Source organism: Hyla sarda, chromosome 10 (genome assembly GCF_029499605.1).
Source record: "Hyla sarda isolate aHylSar1 chromosome 10, aHylSar1.hap1, whole genome shotgun sequence".
In the NCBI taxonomy this organism is placed as follows: Eukaryota; Metazoa; Chordata; class Amphibia; order Anura; family Hylidae; genus Hyla; species Hyla sarda.
This window is the reverse complement of record NC_079198.1, coordinates 118,585,282-118,605,714: the sequence shown is the minus strand read 5'-3', so window position 1 is coordinate 118,605,714 and position 20,433 is coordinate 118,585,282. Positions and strand designations below refer to the sequence as shown.

The following is a 20,433-nucleotide window of genomic DNA, read 5'->3' as shown; positions in this document are numbered from 1 at the left end:
GCTCCAGAACGTCTCTGCTGCCGGCCGGGTATCCTCGCTCTCTGTCGCCGCCCTCACGTCGTTACGCACGCGACGACGAGGAAGGAGAGCGCCGGCCATACAGGGGATCCCTGAACGGAGAAGACACCGAGGAGGCAGGTAAGGTCCCTCCCGGTGTCCTGTAAGCACTAACCCGCCTATTCAGTCGGGCTGTTCGGGACCGCCGCGGTGAGATCGCGGCGGTCCCGAACAGCCCGACTGAACAGCCGGGTTAGTGTCACTTTCCCTTCAGATGCAGCGGTCAGCTTTGATCGCCGCGTCTGAAGGGTTAATACAGGGCATCACCGCGATCGGTGATGTCCTGTATTACCCGCGGGTCCCGGCCGTTGATGGCCGCAGGGACCACCGTGATAGGGGTGTATTCGCTGTATAAGACGCACCGACTTTTTCCCCCCCAGTTTTGGGGAGCAAAAAGTGCATCTTATACGGCGAAAAATACGGTAATACTCTATAGAGTAAGACAGATTAGTTATGTATATCTGTGTATAGCTATATATATATATATATATATATATATATATATATATATGCATATACATTATTAACAAGATAGAGAAAGATCATGTGGTTTTGAAACAGCTGCAGGGTCACAGTTTGGAGACCACTGTCATATGCAATGGAATTAATGCTTTTATCTCTTAGTAGAAGTAAAAGTTGGGAAAAAATAAAAGTTATTTCGTCCCAAGGATAGGAAAGTTGCATGTTAGCATGAGAAAGTGCATGACAAAAGAACTAGTTAGCTAAGAGTGTTGTGACTAACACGAAACTTAAGGAAGTTTAAATAAAGTATTGTATTTACTTACATATATGTTGCATCTAGTGATGATTAAAAGCAATTCTATTTGATAGAGCATGCATGTAAATGACACGGAAGTGCCTGTAAGTAAGAAGTGTGTTAAAAGTATTGAGGAAAAAATAGTCCTATTGGATATTCTTAAAGACATGTCTTGAATTAATTAATTGATTAATACATACATTAATGAATTCATTGAATTCTTGGGAAGTACTTCATATAAATCCAAATGCAGTAATGTCCGCTCACCGCCGGAGGCCGATCCTTTACACACCTGTGCTCAACGGACCCGCCGGTCCTGCCCCGGCTTCAACAGTGTATGGAAAGGAAGGATTGTCCGGCACCAGGTATGTTCTAAAAGATCGCTTCTTTATTCATGCCATAGCAAGGAAACAGACATCACAGGACTGTAGTAATCTGACGCGTTTCGCTCTCTCTCTTGAGCTTAAACGTTTAAGCTGAAGAGAGAGCGAAACGCGTCAGATTACTACAGGTATGTGACTAAAGTTTGCTATGTTCAAAGAAATATGAAATAATGTTTTAAATTCAAAAGATAAAGGGTTAATAATAATTGGTCTTATATGGAATAAAATATGAGTGCACAATATTTCATTCTATACCAAATTATAGAGATAATTACATATTGGCATATAAATACATATATGTCTATGTTAATATGGAAAGATTGGTGGATCACATAAGTTCAAATGTTATTTTGAATTATTAAAGGTTCTAGGGGTATTATTTTTAAGAAATTTTAGGTTACATTATGGGTATTCTAATATAATCACAATTAATTTTGAGTTAATTACACACTTACAATTTTGAGTTAATTACACACTTACATATGTTTTACATATTCATATGGGAATGTAGGAATATACACAAATTAATATACATGAATTCATATGTGTGTTTGTGAACGTCTTATTCTATACATGTTTACATAAACAAATCTTCATGTTAATTAGTTCACATAGGTAAAAAAAGGTTGTGAATTATTTCGTTAATTTTAATGGAGTCTATTACTATAGCAAAAGTTGGTGACAAATATAAGCTGAGGTTCTGAGCATTTCATGGATACATTCAAGGGTCACGACGCTGCAAAGGGTCACGGAAGCTCTCACAAGCTGAATGGGGCAAGTTAAAAAAAACAGTTTGGTATTGGGAATGTTTCACATTAAATCACTATGACAACTTATAGTTATAACAGGTGACATGTACACACCAATATAAGGTTTTATACAAATTTTATGGTTGTCATGTGGGATAATAAAAAAATTGGGTAATAAAAATGATTTTCAAAGTGTCCATTCTATAATAAATAACATGGAATACATGAGTAATTAATTAATTAAATTTAAGGTTTCATCTAATAAAGTAATTATTAATATGAAATAAAGACAAGATTGTTCTGAGATGGGCTTAAATAATTATATAATTTAAATGACATATGAGAATAACTTATGAGTTAAGGCTTGTTCTCTATTATACTTTTGTATTATTTTAAAATATATTTAGAATTCACAGTCAGATATGGTTATTATAAGATTAAATAATAGTATAATAATATTATAAATAGTCATAGTATAATGTTTAGCTTATGTGTCATAATAATAATCATAATTAATGTTTTTAATAATTATTTCATATTTAGAATTATAAAGGTATATATGATATGAAATGATGTGGTATATTGTAATGATTATATTATAGGAATAGTTACCAATATTTTGGGTGTAGTTTAGGGGGGAAAAAATAGTTTTTGTTTTTGATTTATTTTTTGATATTTCCAAGTCAAGCGAGATATCCAAGTAAAACAGATGAAGAAAAAGACAAGTTTTTGGACTATTGGACTATCTGTTATTTTTATTCATTGACTATTGACTAATTGACTTTCTAAAGGATATCTGATGGACAGGAACAGCTGAGGAACTCTCATGGATGACTTCACTTGCTGTGAAATCTAAACTACTATGAGGATCAAGTACAAAAGGATGGTGATGAACTGTGTTATGCCTACAGATGAATGGTAACCAATGCAAAAGCTTTTAAAGAAATGTAAAGAGGACTTGCTGAGATTTCTAGTTCTACAGAAAAAGCAGAGTCAAGTATGAGAAAAGATTACGGCCTGCGTGGAGTTCACCGCCTGAGTCAAGTTACAGAGTGAGTTATTTGACCATCAGCTGTTGTGTCAGGCAAAGGAGCAAAAGTAATGCAACATTTTAGTGCAGAAGGACTGTTTTCCTATCACCAGCTGTTGTTTCAGCAAAAGAAAAGAGTTAAAGTTAACCTTTGCAGTGCTGATACAGAGTCTGCGTGGAAGGGATGTTAACCCTTGATTGTCCAAAAGACGAAAAGATGTCCCTATCACGGTAAACTTCATCCAAAGATCCAACTGACAAAGGATGATCATAGAAATTGGATCAAAGAAAGAAAATTTGTTATTATTGGTAAAAATAATCAAGGGACAATGACTTATTGTATTTCAAGGATTCTTTAAAGTTTTTCTATTCCAAGGACTTTTATGGACTGTGTTATGGACTGTGTCAAAAGTTACATTGATCTTCTATATTTTAATTTTTTCCAATACCCAAGAAGAAGAGAAGATTTAGATTAGATTTAGGTATTGATTAATGTTTTTAAAAAATAAAAAAAAATTACAGTATACCACAACACAACATAACATAATATAATATAACACAACATGGTAAAATGATAATGTAATGACATAATTTATCATTGTATGGCCTAGTATGACATGAATTGTTACATTTCATGATATACTATCACATAGACTTATTAGAATAATGATGATATTACCAATGTATGCCATGAATTGATTAGTTTACTTACACTTGATATTCTATAATGATATATGCTAATTTAAAGGGGGTTGTTTAATTTATTTATAAAATGACTACTAAGTAAGGATTTGGTTACTAATACTATATATATGGTAATTGTACATTGAATAATTCTTCATTTTGTATTTCGAGTATCAAATATGTATTTTAAACTCAAAACAGGGGGAATTGTAATATTTGAATGTACAATGTATACAGTGGTCCCTCAACATACGATGGTAATTCATTCCAAACGACCCATCGTTTGTCGAATCCATCGTATGTTGAGGGATCCGTGCAATGTAAAGTATAGGCATCTGTACTCACCTGTCCCCGTCGCTCCGGACCAGGTCCTCACCGCTCCCGCTGCTGTTCCAGGGGCTCCCGATGCTGTCCCGCTGCTCCGGTGTCTTCTTCGGGATCCTCCGGTGTCTTGCGCATCTTCTGCAGGGTCCGGGCCTTGCTTTCCGGAGACGTTATTACTCTGCTGCGCCGGCGCGGCGTGCGTAGTGACGTGATAACGACGCCAGAAAGCAAGGCCCGGACCCTGGAGAAGATGCTCAAGACACCGGAGGATCGCGAAGTGGACCCGTAGCATCGGGAATAGGTAAGTGAACCTGCTGGGACACATTACACTGCTATCCGACAGCAGCTTAAGCATTTTGCGCTGCCGGATAGCAGTTAATGCGATGGCCCCGACATATAAAAGCATCGTATGTCGATGCTGACATCGACATGCGATGGCCTCTGAGAGGCCATCGCATGTCGATTTTATCATATGTCGGGGCCATCGTAGGTCGGGGGGGTTACTGTACTCTGTGAAACAAGTTTATACAATCCAAGATGGCTGAACATGACAACCTTGGACAGCTGAACCTTTAGAAAAAATATAAGTTGAGCTATAGCCGCAAACCTGCAATTAGACTTGCTTAGCTAGAGGTATGCATTACATACTATTCTAGAATAGTCACGGTTGAAACTACAGAAGTACCATATATGTAAAGGGTAGAAATGTCCAATCAGATAACAGTGTAAGCATTACATTATGTATACACCCATAAGTTAAAGATACATTCAAGCCAACCCACTAGGAGGAGATATATTATATATGTATATTTATGGATATTAGACAGAGGTTTAGTTAGTATAACCATGCCCACATAATCAGAGTACATCAGAGTAAACACACCCATAGGTATGGTATATAAGAACTGCACTACAAGAAAGCAAGGTGGAGCATCATTAAGGAAGAAACCAAGACTGATGAAGGAAGCCAAGCCAAACTAAGGAGGAAGGAAGGCGGGGCCAAGCAGACTAGACCAGTCTGATGAAGGAGGAAGCCATCTTAGAAGGACTTCAAGAGGGATCCAGCTCACACAAACCTGTTGGTGAGACGGTTCTAAGAACATGCCTACACATCCTACTGTAATTATTGTAACACTTATGCAAGGACTGTTATTTACATGAAATTTACTAGTTTATTCTGTCTGCTATGATGTCTATAAGCTTATAATAAATGTATATTTGTTTTACTTAACTCAAGTAACTCATTTATTCCTCCAATGGTGACCATGTCATATATTATGACCGGTATAAGTATTATTTAACACCTATCCACAAGACAGGGTATAATTAGTTGAGCTCAGGGGATATGACCGCTGGGGCCCCCCATGATCCCCGGGATGGAACCCCGATGCTCTTAATGAGGAGTGCGTGTTGTCTACCAGTTGACAGTAGGCACATTCTCTATTCATTATAATTAGAGAAGAGCGAACTTACAGTAATTCGATTCGTCACGAAATTCTCGGCTCGGTGGTTGATGACTTTAGCCTACATAAATTAGTTCAGCTTTCAGGTGCTCTGGTGGGCTGGAGACTCTCTCCTGGGACTGTATCCACCTTTTCCAGCCCACTGGAGCACCTGAAAGCTGAACTCATTTATGCAGGCTAAAGTCCGCAAATGCCTAGCCGAGAAGTTTGTGACAAATCGAATTACTGTAAGTTTGCTCATCTCTAATTATAATGGGAGCGTTGATGATGCCCGAGAGCTGTACTCGGATCTTTTTGGCGCTCCCATAGAAATGAATGGAACACGTGCCGGCTGCAGCACACACTCCTCACTGAGCACTGTGTCCTGTCCCAGTGACCACACGGTGCCCCAGCGGTCAGACCCCCCGCGATTAGCTACTTATCCCTTATCCTGTGAATAGGGGATAAGTTATTTTTCACCATAGATCTCCTTTAATGTCCTGCTGGTTCAAGAAGATTTTCAGCTATTAACAATGGAAAATATTATAAGGGATCTGGATATTACTAGTAAAGTGTACAGGGAGTATTTGAGGTCCTGTGTTTTTACTTATTTAATATATGAAGTTATTGATAGGAATATAAGCCGCTACTTACCAAAGCACTTGTCCTCCAAGCACACACAGCTGCAATTATCAAAGTGTTCTGTAGGAAACATTATATAATAAATCCATCATAAGGTCAGGAAAATATTATCATTTACATAGAAGAAGAAGCCACAACATTCAGGCCCTGTGCTTTATATTATAAGGTACCAGTTAAGGACCTTACACAGTATCCCCCCAAAATACTAACCACATTGTTCTCTATTAGTGTTGAGCGGCATAGGCCATATTCGAATTCGCGAATATTCACGAATATATGGATGAAAATTCGCGTATGCAAAAATTTGCATAAACGGAAATTTGCATATGCGAAAATGAGCATATGCACATTTTCGCATATGCGAAAATTCGCACACCAGTCTCACACAGTAGTATTAGAGCCTTCTTTACACCACTCAAGCTGGAAGCAGAGAGGGATGATCACTGTGATGTGTACTGTGAAAAAAAAACAAAAAAAAAACGAATATTCGTAATTACGAATATATAGCGCTATATTCGCGAATATTCGCAAATTCACGAATATGCGATATTCGCGAATAAAATTTGCATTGTGAATATTCGCGAGTAACACTATTCTCTATACTGTGCACAAATGTTCCCATAGATTGCTAGCCATAATGACCCCAATAAGGTATCAGTCAGCCACAGTGGCCACCACTCCCGCACTTCTGTATAATGCTAGTTTACCCGCATGAAACCCAATAACACAGGATCATAGTGCAGGTGAACAGGATTGATTTTTTTTATTTTTTTTACTCACTCGGATCGGTGCTGCCATTCTGGAGATATACAGTATATTAGCCTCCATTGTTAATATGTTAATTGCTACCTTTGCGCAATTGAGGCGAGACCCTGCATGCCGAGCATCCCTGCATCAATCCTCTCTGCTCTGATATGCCCGCCCACCTCATGAATATTCATGAGCCCCCCTTCGCCCATGTGGGCACAATGTGGACAGGCATATGGGAGCAGAGGGGAAGGGGACAGGGATGCTGGGTATGCCAGGTCTCGCCCAAGGCCGGTTTTAGGCTTAGCAGGGCCCTAGGCAAAATCAAAAGTGAGGCCCCAAAAGTCGTAATAGTGCACTAACCAGATTTGCACATTTTTGGTCACTTCAAATACCATAAAAAATATCTAAAAAGCAATTGAAAAGTCCCATTAAAACAAAAATGGTACCGATAAAAACTACAAATCAAAGTGCAAAAAATTACCCTCATACATTCCAATATACAGAAAAATAAAAGAGTTATAGGGATCAGAATAGTACAATTCCATATTTTTGTATAGTTCGCTCCCTACATCTCCTCTCTCATCTCTGTCTACCATCCTACACGTTCTCTCCGATCTGCTAATGATCTCACACTAACATCTTCATAATCCGAACTTCTCACTCCCGTCTCTAAGACTTCACTCGTGCTGCACCGATTCTCTGGAATGCTATCCCTCAGACTCAACAACAACATCCATAGTTTCTAAGTATTTTTAAGTATTACTACTACTCCCAGCATGGAACTGACTGTTCCATAATGGGAGTCGTAGTACCTGTACTAATAGACATATCACCCCAGGTGTCACTCCTGACACCCGATGTGATCATCCATAATATACCAGAGATAATACAGCGCTCGCATCTTTGCTCTGAACTCCGGCCAGTGATGTGAATAGAACATCACTCATTCATATTTTCCGCCCAGAGTGGGGATTGGCTGGATGGTTGCAGCCAATCACCGCTCTCAGTGGGAAATATTAATGAGTGATGTTCTATTCATATCACTGTCCGGCCGCAGTATAGTGCAGAGGTGCAGAGTGCAGGAGAAGGCTGCTCCGCATCTCTGCACTAGATAGGACAATCACATCGGGTGTCAGGAGTGAAACCTGCTGTGATTTGTCCTTACCTGCAGGTACTACAACTCCCAACAAGGAGCACACTCTTCTCCATTAATAGACAAATCGCAGTGAGTGTAACTTCTGACACCTCTTGCAATCTGTCTATTAATGCAGCTACTACAGCTCCCAGCATTGAGCAGAGTGTGCTCCATGTTGGGAGCAGTAGTACCTGCAGTTAAGGAAAGATCAGGTCACTCCTGACACCTGTTGTGATCCTCCTGTATAATGTATAGATGCGGCCAGACGCTCTTCTATGGTCCCCTAAACTGCCGTGTATTTTAACCTATTCATATTTCCCACAGAGAGCTGTGATTGGCTGGAACCATCCGGCCAATCATAGCTTTCTGTGGGAAATATGAATAGGTGTATATATATACGGCAGTGCAGGGGACCATAGAAGAGCGGCCGCATCTATAAATTATACAGAAGGATCACAACGGAACCAGGGCGATCTGTCAATTAGTACAGATACTACTACTCCCATCATGGAACAGTGTGTTCCATGCTAAGAGCAGTAGTACTACATAAAAAAATGTAAAAAAAAAAAAAAGGGAAAAACACATTTATTATTGTGGGCTCCATTTTTAGTGCCTTGTCCGCAAACATAAATTGACCCCTGATTTAAAAATTAATTAAAATTTAATCATAAAAAAGATAAATTTAATGAAATACTATTTTTTCCATCACTACTGTATCTTTTTGTTTTAATGGTACCCTAAGAAATTTTATTAAAAAGGTATCTCCATCCCTTTTTTTGGATTGCTAAAGTCTAAAAAAGAATAAAAACCACCTGCAAAAACGCAAAAGTTAAAACCCTCGTTTTTCTTGGCGTTTTTTTATAGACTTCTATGGAAGAAAAACGCCATAGACTCGCCATGCTTCAACTTTGCAAACTGAAAAATGCAAAGTGGAAAAGGAATTTAGCGCTTTTCATTGATTTACAGCTAACATCTGGTTGCAGCATTTTTTCAATGAAAAAACACCATGGAGGCCGTTTTGGCGGGGTTTTTTTTGGAAGGGGGGGGGGGGGGGGGGAAATGCACACAAAATAAAAACAAGTAGAAACTTAGCCTTACCTGGGAGGCCCGGGCCCTCTAGAGAGCTCAGCAGCTCCCATCAGGTTCCTGCTTTTATGCGTTTTATTGGGGGTCACTAGGATTATCATGTGAGGTTACAGTGTATTATGTGCAATCTATATGTAATATTAATGCACAATGTTCTAATAAAAAAATATCAAGAAGAACTTCACCTTTTTTGTTTGGGCATCTCCCTAAAAGAGAAATAAAGAAAAGAGAATTATGAGAAAAAAATAGATCAGCGAAACCTGCTGGATATGATGAGGATAGGGTTCTATTCTTACTACATTTTGGGGTTTACTATTTGCTGACTATGGGTACATTCACACATACAGGATCTGCTGCATATTTTGAGCAGCTGATTTTGCTCCCCATTAACTTCAAGGGATAGCGAAATTAGCTGCAAAAATATACAGCAGATCCTGTACGTGTGAACATACCCTATCTCTGGAAATGCTCCCATATGTCCTGGGATGTGAACACATAGATTACAATGGGGGCTTGAACCCCTGCCCCTTTGATGACCCTCCTTCAGGTGCCCTTTTTTTTGGATCACTATGTGAGTGTTGTGCTGTTAGAATAAATGATGTTAATGCTGGGCCATAACAAGGTGCTGCGGTCCCTGTGATGAGGGGGTAAGACATGAGAAGGGGCCCTCTGCCGGGGCAGACTAAGCGCTTGAATTGCACTGTACAATACAGAAGTGACAGACACAGGATTCAGGGGGCAGCAGCTCCTGCTTCTACTATGGACATTGCTGGGCCCCGGCCTGGCCACTGCATGGGGGGATAAGGGTGCAGGGGCCGGGATCGCTCAGCTCCTCTCCTTGGCTCCCGGTCCCCTGCTGCTGCTCGGCACTCCTGTTCCCCGAGGAGAGGGGACAGAGTACAGTAAGTAGCTCGGCTGTCTTCTCCTTCTTGCCCTGTCTCTGAATCTGTCACTTTTTTTTTTTTTATAATCCTCTTTAGAATTAAAAAGATCTGGCCCTTTAAAAAATCTTTCTGAGCAGACACCGCACGCTGGGGACGTCTGCTCTCCTATGTCTGTTGTACACACTGCCCGCCTAGGAGGTTGTGTGGAGGCGTGAGACAGCGGACACTGAAGACATTTATCTCCCTGTAAGTGTGTGTGCATATATATATATATAGATATATATATATATATATATATATATATATATATGAATATATATATGAATATATATATACTTATATACACATAAACACACCAGTGTATTCCAACCAGGGTGCCTCCAGAGCTGTTACAAAACTACAACTCCCAGCTTGCCCGGGCATTCTTTGGCCTGGAGGAGGGAGTATATATACATATATATATATATATATATATATATATATATATCTGTGAGGGAAACGTTTGAAGGGAGTAAGTATATATATATATATATATATATATATATATATATATATATATATATATATACATATATCTATACACACACACGGGGGTTAATTCAACCACCTAAAGGAGGCCTCCAGATTTTAACTTAATGACCAGCCCCATTTTTAAACCTGGCATGTGTCTCTTTAAATGAATTAGAATTTGGAAGGCTTCTACTAAGTGAAACAATTCTGAGACGTTTTTTTTCATGATATATTGGGGGAGATTTATCAAAACCTGTGCAGAGGAAAAGTGGTGCAGTTACCCATAGCAACCAAACAGATTGCTTCTTTCATTTTTCCCAGGTCATCTTAAAAATGAAAGAAGCGATCTGATTGGTTGCTATGGGCAACTGAGCATCTTTTCCTCTGCACAGGTTTTGATAAATCTCCCCCTTTGTACTTTATATTAGTGGTTAATATTGGTGACATTGTTGATTTTTTTGTAAACAACTCCAAAATGTCTTTTTCCTTTTCCTATGTCACACTGGCAGCAGCAATGTCCCGCCTTCCTCCTGGTGTCCAACCCCAATGTGTCATATGGGGAGAAGTTGATCAGTTGCCCCTAGCAACCAATCAGATAGCTTCTTTTATTTTTCAGATGCCCATTTAAAAATGAAAGAAGCGATCTAATTGGTTGTTATGGGCAACAGGCCAACTTATTCTCTGCACAGGTATTGATAAATCTCCCCATATAGTTCTGCTCAGGAAGAGGATTGCACCAGGGACTGGACCAGGACACTGGAAGTGCTGGAGGTGAATAGAGGGTAATGTTTTTATAAATTGCAGAATGGGCTTAGTTCACAAAAAAAGCCCTCGATAACCCCTGGATAACCCCTTTAATGTAAGTGTGGCTGTGTGTGTGTGGGGGGGACAGTATATGTAGGGGTGACTGAGGGGTGACAATGTGTGTAGATGGGGACATTGGGGGGGAATTATCAAAACCTTTCCAAAGTAAAAGTGATACAGTTGCCCATAGCAACCAATCAGATCGCTTCAGTTTTCAGAGGCCTTTTGAAAAATAAAAGAAGCGATCTGCCCCACTTTCCTCCACACAGGTTTTGATAAATCTCCAATGAGAGTATGGGCATAGAAAATGGCTATGACAGGTCATATTAGTACAGTTGGAGCAATTTGATATTGGTGGGGTATATTGGTATGAGTGATGTATAGATATGGGGGAGGAGCTTAGGGGCCCCCTCAGTAGGTCATACAAGGAGGCCCCCAAAATGTCTGTGAACATCTGTACATATGTCTTACATGCCCAGAGGGGGAGATTTATCAACCTCTGGTCACCCATAGCAACCAACCAGATGGCTTCTTTTATTTTTGAAAAGCCATGTGAAAAATAAAAGAAGCTATCTGATTGGTTGCTATGGGCAACCAGAGGTTGATAAATCTCCCCCTCTGGGCATGTAAGACATATGTACAGACGTTCACAGACATTTTAGGAGGCCTCCTTGTATGACCTACTGAGGTGACCCCTAAGCTCCTCCTCCACATCTATACATCACCCATACCAATATACCCCACCCATACCAAATTGCTCCAACTGTATGTAGACAGAAATATTTCACTTACTTTTCTCCAAGTCTTTAACAATAGGCCTGAGCTTCTCCAAAAGTTGTTGAAACGCGACTTCAATCAAAAGAGAGAGATTGTCCTCTAGAATAAATGGAGAAAAATAATAATGACAGATGGTACAAATTACTTTCAATATGTCTTAATAACATAAGCTAAGTTTGTGGACTTATTTGCATACAAAATTCTGTTTATACCTTTTTACTCCAGGGCCTCGATAGTATCCACAGTCTTGTTATACTCATACACAATCTGCGAAAGGACATATGTATGTGGAATTAAAATACAAGTACAATCATTAGATTTCATCATTCATTATCTACTTTTATGCATCTTCATACAGAAATAATAATAATAATGATAGTAAGAAAAATTAAAATTACCCAGTATCACAGCTTCTCCTTCGAGAAAATCCAGGATGCTTCCTTCAGCCATTGTAGCCAAATCCAGGATGGTGGTATTGGCCTCTACATCTTCAGTCAAGTTGCTATGGATGAAGGTCTTGAATCTTTCCATGGCCGCCTTCCCGTTTGCATCGCATGGTATACAGCAAAGGGAGGGCCCGATGATGATGGAGGCAAACGCCACATTTTGGTCTCGTTTAAACCAGACAAGCAATAAGGCTAAATTTAAGTAGTTAATTTGTTTTCCCTTAGTCTCCTCAGCAGCACAATGTGAGGGGTGTCTCCGCCCCTGTGAGCTTAATGAAAGTAAAATAAAAAAACACTAGGTACCTCCCATAATGCCTATAAAGGCGCCGTGCTCACAAAGGACAGTGAGTTAATTCTAAAGTAAATAACAAAAAACTATGGAAGGAAGCTTGTGCTTCTGAGGAGACTAATGGAAAACAAATTAACTACTTAAATTTAGTCTTCCCTGTCATCCCTCAGCAGCACAATGTGGGGATTTGGCAAGAATAACCCCTTGGGAGGGCTCTCCTGCCTGGCAGAATTTAGTACAGATCTCGTGAAATTAGTTTCGCTAGATATAAAAGTGTCAACCTTGTAATGTTTAAAAAACTTCAGTGGAGAACTCCATGTTGCTGACTGGCAAATGTGTTCCAAAGGAACTGAACTACGTTCTGCCCAAGATGCAAAGACAGATCTAGTTGAATGTGCCTTGGTGAACTCTGCTGGAGTCAAGCCTTTGGTTGTGTAGCGTAGATGTATGCAATCACAAATCCATCTAGAGATGGAAGGTTTAGATGCCTTAGCACCTCTCTTAGCACCCTGGTATAAGATAAAGGGATTCTCAGCCTTCCTAAAAGGTTTAGTTCTTTATAAATAAATCTTTAGACATCTTACCAGGTCTAGAGTGATAAGGTCCTTCTGAGAAGTCCCAGAAGATAAGGCCTGAAGTTCACCTACCCTTTTAGCAGTAGTAACGGCCAATAATAGGGCTGTTTTCAGAGTGAGGAACCTAAGTTCCACCTGTTCTAGAGGCTCAAAGGGTTCAGCACAGAGCTGCTGTAAGACCAATGCCAGATCCCAGGGAGCAACCAGTTTCACAGATCTGGGACGCAATATAGTGATGGCTTTGATGAATGATCTTACCACTGGGTACTGAGTAAGTCTCCTTTGTATGGAAGCAGATAATGCTGCCAGCTGAACCTTAATAGAATTTGGAGAAAGTCCTTTATCAAACCCGTCCTGTAAGAATTCTTTTTTTTAACAAATCTGTTTTTATTGATTTTATCTCATAACAAACAAGTGATCAAGACAGTGTCACAGATTACAAACAGTGTAATATAACCTGCCTTCAACTTGTGCATGTAATCGCATACAACGCGAGATGTACCTTCAATGAAGTCTAATACACGAAGGCAAAAGTCTATGAACTATAACGAGAACACAATATAAAACAAATATAGAAGACATATAATGTTTCAACTAAGTCGGGTCAAAATAGAGTAGACATAGGACTTTCACAATTGAGTCTAGGTAAAGGGGGGGATGGGGGTGTGGTGCGGGGGGATGGATAAGTTGCACCTGAGGAGCATTTGGGATCCAAGGCGCCTGGGTGTCTAGGTGAGGTAAGGGGGGTGGAGGGGAGGGGAGGGGGGAGGGGAAAGGCGTGATTGTAACTTCTCCTACCGTTAAGCAGACTATGTCAACAGGACTAGGTAAATTATATCAGCTATCTAGGATGGGACATAGGTAATACATTGGGTCGCATCAAGGTGTTTGTATTTGAGCCAGGGGCCCCATAGTATTTCCAATTTTTCATGAGATAGTGTTTGCCAGCTAGACATCTCCTCCATTCTGCAAATTTGGTTCACTTTGTCAATCCATTGATTTTTGGTGGGGGGTATTGTTTGGCGCCACCATTGGGAGATAAGTGATTTTGCTGCCGCTAACATATAAGTGGGCAAGGATTTGCCAGAGGGTTTGAAGAAAGGGGTAGGCAATGCTAAATCGATGAGTGCCATAGACAAACAAATAGAGCTATGGCAAACTGTTACGCCGAGCGCTCCGGGTCCCCGCTCCTCCCCGGAGCGCTCGCAACATCCTCGCTACGGCAGCGCCCCGGTCAGATCCACTGACCGGGTGCGCTGCGATACCGCCTCCAGCCGGGATGCGATTCGCGATGCGGGTGGCGCCCGCTCGCGATGCGCACCCCGGCTTCCGTACCTGACTCGCTCTCCCTCGGTCCTGTCCCGGCGCGCGCGGCCCCGCTCCCTAGGGCGCGCGCGCGCCGGGTCTCTGCGATTTAAAGGGCCACTGCGCCACTGATTGGCGCAGTGGTTCCAATTAGTGTCTTCACCTGTGCACTCCCTATGTATACCTCACTTCCCCTGCACTCCCTCGCTGGATCTTGTTGCCCTTGTGCCTAGTGAAAGCGTTCCCTTGTGTGTTCCTAGCCTGTGTTCCAGACCTCCTGCCGTTGCCCCTGACTACGATCCTTGCTGCCTGCCCCGACCTTCTGCTACGTCCGACCTTGCCTTTGTCTACTCCCTTGTACCGCGCCTATCTTCAGCAGTCAGAGAGGTTGAGCCGTTGCTAGTGGATACGACCTGGTTACTACCGCCGCAGCTAGACCATCCTGCTTTGCGGCGGGCTCTGGTGAACACCAGTAGTAACTTAGAACCGGTCCACTAGCACGGTCCCCGCCAATCCCTCTCTGGCACAGAGGATCCACCTCCTGCCAGCCGGCATCGTGACAGTAGATCCGGCCATGGATCCCGCTGAAGTTCCTTTGCCAGTTGTCGCCGACCTCACCACGGTGGTCGCCCAGCAGTCACAACAGATAGCGCAACAAGGCCATCAGCTGTCTCAACTGACCGTGATGCTACAGCAGCTACTACCACAGCTTCAGCAATCATCTCCTCCGCCAGCTCCTGCACCTCCTCCGCAGCGAGTGGCCGCTTCCGGCCTACGACTATCCTTGCCGGATAAATTTGATGGGGACTCTAAGTTTTGCCGTGGCTTTCTTTCACAATGTTCCCTACACTTGGAGATGATGTCGGACCAGTTTCCTACTGAAAGGTCTAAGGTGGCTTTCGTAGTCAGCCTGCTCTCTGGGAAAGCTCTGTCATGGGCCACACCGCTCTGGGACCGCAATGACCCCGTCACTGCCTCTGTACACTCCTTCTTCTCGGAAATTCGTAGTGTCTTTGAGGAACCTGCCCGAGCCTCTTCTGCTGAGACTGCCCTGCTGAACCTGGTCCAGGGTAATTCTTCCGTTGGCCATACAATTCCGTACTCTTGCTTCTGAACTATCCTGGAATAATGAGGCCCTCTGCGCGACCTTTAAAAAAGACCTATCCAGCAACATTAAAGATGTTCTGGCCGCACGAGAAATTCCTGCTAACCTACATGAACTCATTCATCTGGCCACTCGCATTGACATGCGTTTTTCCGAAAGGCGTCAGGAGCTCCGCCAGGATATGGACTTTGTTCGCACGAGGCGTTTTTTCTCCCCGACTCCTCTCTCCTCTGGTCCTCTGCAATCCGTTCCTGTGCCTCCCGCCGTGGAGGCTATGCAAGTTGACCGGTCTCGCCTGACACCTCAAGAGAGGACACGACGCCGCATGGAGAATCTCTGCCTGTACTGTGCCGGTACCGAACACTTCCTGAAGGATTGTCCTATCCGTCCTCCCCGCCTGGAAAGACGTACGCTGACTCCGCACAAAGGTGAAACAGTCCTTGATGTCAACTCTGCTTCTCCACGTCTTACTGTGCCTGTGCGGATATCTGCCTCTACCTTCTTCTTCTCCACTAAGGCCTTCTTGGATTCCGGATCTGCAGGAAACTTTATTTTGGCCTCTCTCATCAACAGGTTCAACATCCCAGTGACCAGTCTCGCCAGACCCCTCTACATCAATTGCGTTAACAATGAAAGATTGGACTGTACCATACGTTACCGCACGGAGCCCCTCCTAATGTGCATCGGACCTCATCATGAAAAAATTGAGTTTTTGGTCCTCCCCAATTGCACTTCCGAAATTCTCCTTGGACTACCGTGGCTTCAACGCCATTCCCCAACCCTGGATTGGTCCACAGGGGAGATCAAGAGCTGGGGTACCTCTTGTTTCAAGGACTGCCTTAAACCGGTTCCCAGTACTCCCTGCCGTGACCCTGTGGTTCCCCCTGTAACCGGTCTCCCTAAGGTCTATATGGACTATGCTGACGTATTTTGTAAAAAACAAGCTGAGACTCTACCTCCTCACAGGCCTTATGACTGTCCTATTGACCTCCTCCCGGGCACTACTCCACCTCGGGGCAGAATTTATCCTCTGTCCGCCCCAGAGACTCTTGCTATGTCTGAGTACATCCAGGAAAATTTAAAAAAGGGGTTTATCCGCAAATCCTCCTCTCCTGCCGGAGCTGGATTTTTCTCTGTGTCCAAAAAAGATGGCTCCCTACGTCCTTGCATTGACTACCGCGGACTTAATAAAATCACGGTAAAGAACCGCTACCCTCTTCCTCTTATCTCTGAACTCTTTGATCGCCTCCAAGGTGCCCACATCTTTACCAAACTGGACTTAAGAGGTGCTTATAATCTCATCCGCATCAGGGAGGGGGACGAATGGAAAACGGCATTTAACACTAGAGATGGACACTTTGAGTATCTGGTCATGCCCTTTGGCCTGTGCAACGCCCCTGCCGTCTTCCAAGACTTTGTTAATGAAATTTTTCGTGATCTCTTATATTCCTGTGTTGTTGTGTATTTGGACGATATTCTGATTTTTTCTGCCAACCTAGAAGAACACCGCCAGCATGTCCGCATGGTTCTTCAGAGACTTCGAGACAATCAACTTTATGCCAAAATGGAGAAATGTCTGTTTGAATGTCAATCTCTTCCTTTCCTAGGATACTTGGTCTCTGGCCAGGGACTACAAATGGACCCAGACAAACTCTCTGCCGTCTTAGATTGGCCACGCCCCTCCGGACTCCGTGCTATCCAACGTTTTTTGGGGTTCGCCAATTATTACAGACAATTTATTCCACATTTTTCCACCCTTGTGGCTCCTATCGTGGCTTTAACCAAGAAGAATGCCAATCCTAAGTCATGGCCTCCTCAAGCGGAAGACGCCTTTAAACGGCTCAAGTCTGCCTTTTCTTCTGCTCCCGTGCTCTCCAGACCTGACCCATCTAAACCCTTCTTATTGGAGGTTGATGCCTCCTCAGTAGGAGCTGGAGCGGTTCTTCTACAAAAAAATTCTTCTGGGCATGCTGTTACTTGTGTTTTTTTTTCTAGGACCTTCTCTCCGGCGGAGAGGAACTACTCCATCGGGGATCGAGAGCTACTGGCCATTAAATTAGCACTTGAGGAATGGAGGCATCTGCTGGAGGGATCAAAATTTCCAGTTATTATTTACACCGATCACAAGAATCTCTCCTATCTCCAGTCTGCCCAACGGCTGAACCCTCGCCAGGCCAGGTGGTCTCTGTTCTTTGCCCGGTTTAATTTTGAAATTCACTTTCGCCCCGCCGACAAGAACATTAGGGCCGATGCTCTCTCTCGTTCCTCGGATGCCTCGAAAGTAGAGCTCTCTCCGCAACACATCATTCCTCCTGACTGCCTGATCTCCACCTCTCCAGCCTCCATCAGGCAAACTCCTCCAGGGAAGACCTTCGTCTCTCCACGCCAACGCCTCGGAATCCTCAAATGGGGGCACTCCTCCCATCTCGCAGGCCATGCGGCATCAAGAAATCCTTGCAACTCATCTCTCGTTTCTATTGGTGGCCGACTCTGGAGACGGATGTTGTTGATTTCGTGCGGGCCTGCACTGTCTGTGCCCGGGATAAGACTCCTCGCCAGAAGCCTGCTGGTCTCCTTCATCCTCTGCCTGTCCCCGAACAGCCTTGGTCTCTGATTGGTATGGACTTTATTACAGACTTACCTCCATCCCGTGGCAACACGGTTGTTTGGGTGGTCGTTGATCGATTTTCTAAGATGGCACATTTTATTCCTCTTCCTGGACTTCCTTCAGCGCCTCAGTTGGCAAAACAATTTTTTGTACACATTTTTCGTCTTCACGGATTGCCCACGCAGATCGTCTCGGATAGAGGCGTCCAATTCGTGTCAAAATTCTGGAGGGCTCTCTGTAAACAACTCAAGATTAAATTAAACTTTTCTTCTGCTTATCATCCTCAATCCAATGGGCAAGTAGAAAGAATTAACCAGGTCCTGGGTGATTATTTACGGCATTTTGTTTCCTCCCGCCAGGATGACTGGGCAGATCTTCTACCATGGGCCGAATTCTCGTACAACTTCAGAGTCTCTGAATCTTCTTCCAAATCCCCATTTTTCGTGGTGTACGGCCGTCACCCTCTTCCCCCCCTCCCTACTCCCTTGCCCTCTGGTTTGCCCGCTGTGGATGAAATAACTCGTGATCTTTCCACCATATGGAAAGAGACCCAAAATTCTCTCTTACAGGCTTCATCACGCATGAAGAAGTTTGCTGATAAGAAAAGAAGAGCTCCCCCCATTTTTTCTCCCGGAGACAAGGTATGGCTCTCCGCTAAATATGTCCGCTTCCGTGTTCCCAGCTGCAAATTGGGACCACGCTATCTTGGTCCTTTTAAAATCTTGTGCCAAATTAATCCTGTCTCTTACAAACTTCTTCTTCCTCCTTCTCTTCGTATTCCTAATGCCTTTCATGTCTCTCTTCTTAAACCACTCATCATCAACCGTTTCTCTCCTAAACTTATTTCTCCCACTCCTGTCTCCGGTTCTTCGGACATCTTTCCCGTAAAGGAGATACTGGCCTCCAAAAAGGTCAGAGGAAAAACTTTTTTTTTGGTCGACTGGGAGGGCTGTGGTCCTGAAGAGAGATCCTGGGAACCTGAGGACAATATCCTAGATAAAAGTCTGGTCCTCAGGTTCTCAGGCTCTAAGAAGAGGGGGAGACCCAAGGGGGGGTACTGTTACGCCGAGCGCTCCGGGTCCCCGCTCCTCCCCGGAGCGCTCGCAACATCCTCGCTACGGCAGCGCCCCGGTCAGATCCACTGACCGGGTGCGCTGCGATACCGCCTCCAGCCGGGATGCGATTCGCGATGCGGGTGGCGCCCGCTCGCGATGCGCACCCCGGCTTCCGTACCTGACTCGCTCTCCCTTGGTCCTGTCCCGGCGCGCGCGGCCCCGCTCCCTAGGGCGCGCGCGCGCCCGGTCTCTGCGATTTAAAGGGCCACTGCGCCACTGATTGGCGCAGTGGTTCCAATTAGTGTCTTCACCTGTGCACTCCCTATGTATACCTCACTTCCCCTGCACTCCCTCGCCGGATCTTGTTGCCCTTGTGCCTAGTGAAAGCGTTCCCTTGTGTGTTCCTAGCCTGTGTTCCAGACCTCCTGCCGTTGCCCCTGACTACGATCCTTGCTGCCTGCCCCGACCTTCTGCTACGTCCGACCTTGCCTTTGTCTACTCCCTTGTACCGCGCCTATCTTCAGCAGTCAGAGAGGTTGAGCCGTTGCTAGTGGATACGACCTGGTTACTACCGCCGCAGCTAGACCATCCTGCTTTGCGGCGGGCTCTGGTGAACACCAGTAGTAACTTAGAACCGGTCCACTAGCACGGTCCCCGCCAATCCCTCTCTGGCACAGAGGATCCACCTCCTGCCAGCCGGCATCGTGACAGTAGATCCGGCCATGGATCCCGCTGAAGTTCCTTTGCCAGTTGTCGCCGACCTCACCACGGTGGTCGCCCAGCAGTCACAACAGATAGCGCAACAAGGCCATCAGCTGTCTCAACTGACCGTGATGCTACAGCAGCTACTACCACAGCTTCAGCAATCATCTCCTCCGCCAGCTCCTGCACCTCCTCCGCAGCGAGTGGCCGCTTCCGGCCTACGACTATCCTTGCCGGATAAATTTGATGGGGACTCTAAGTTTTGCCGTGGCTTTCTTTCACAATGTTCCCTGCACCTGGAGATGATGTCGGACCAGTTTCCTACTGAAAGGTC

At 43.8% G+C, this 20,433-nt stretch overlaps 1 protein-coding gene and 1 long non-coding RNA gene across 2 annotated transcripts in view; one reads left to right on the top strand and one right to left on the bottom strand.

Moving 5' to 3' along the window:
• Positions 1 to 718: 718 nt before the first annotated feature.
• On the bottom strand, positions 719 to 10,094 carry LOC130293613 (uncharacterized). The gene is made up of 3 exons (XR_008848254.1): positions 9,225 to 10,094; positions 6,081 to 6,128; positions 719 to 916 (listed from the first exon to the last, which is right to left on the bottom strand). It is a non-coding gene; the product is annotated as an uncharacterized LOC130293613 (long non-coding RNA).
• Positions 10,095 to 10,811: 717 nt separating this feature from the next.
• The window catches only part of LOC130293612 (olfactory receptor 5G3-like), a 49,957-nt gene continuing 40,335 nt past the window's right edge, over positions 10,812 to 20,433 (top strand). The window contains exon 1 of the mRNA XM_056542493.1: positions 10,812 to 11,204. The gene's annotated coding sequence lies outside the window, so the exon portion shown is untranslated. The remainder of the gene's footprint in view (positions 11,205 to 20,433) is intronic.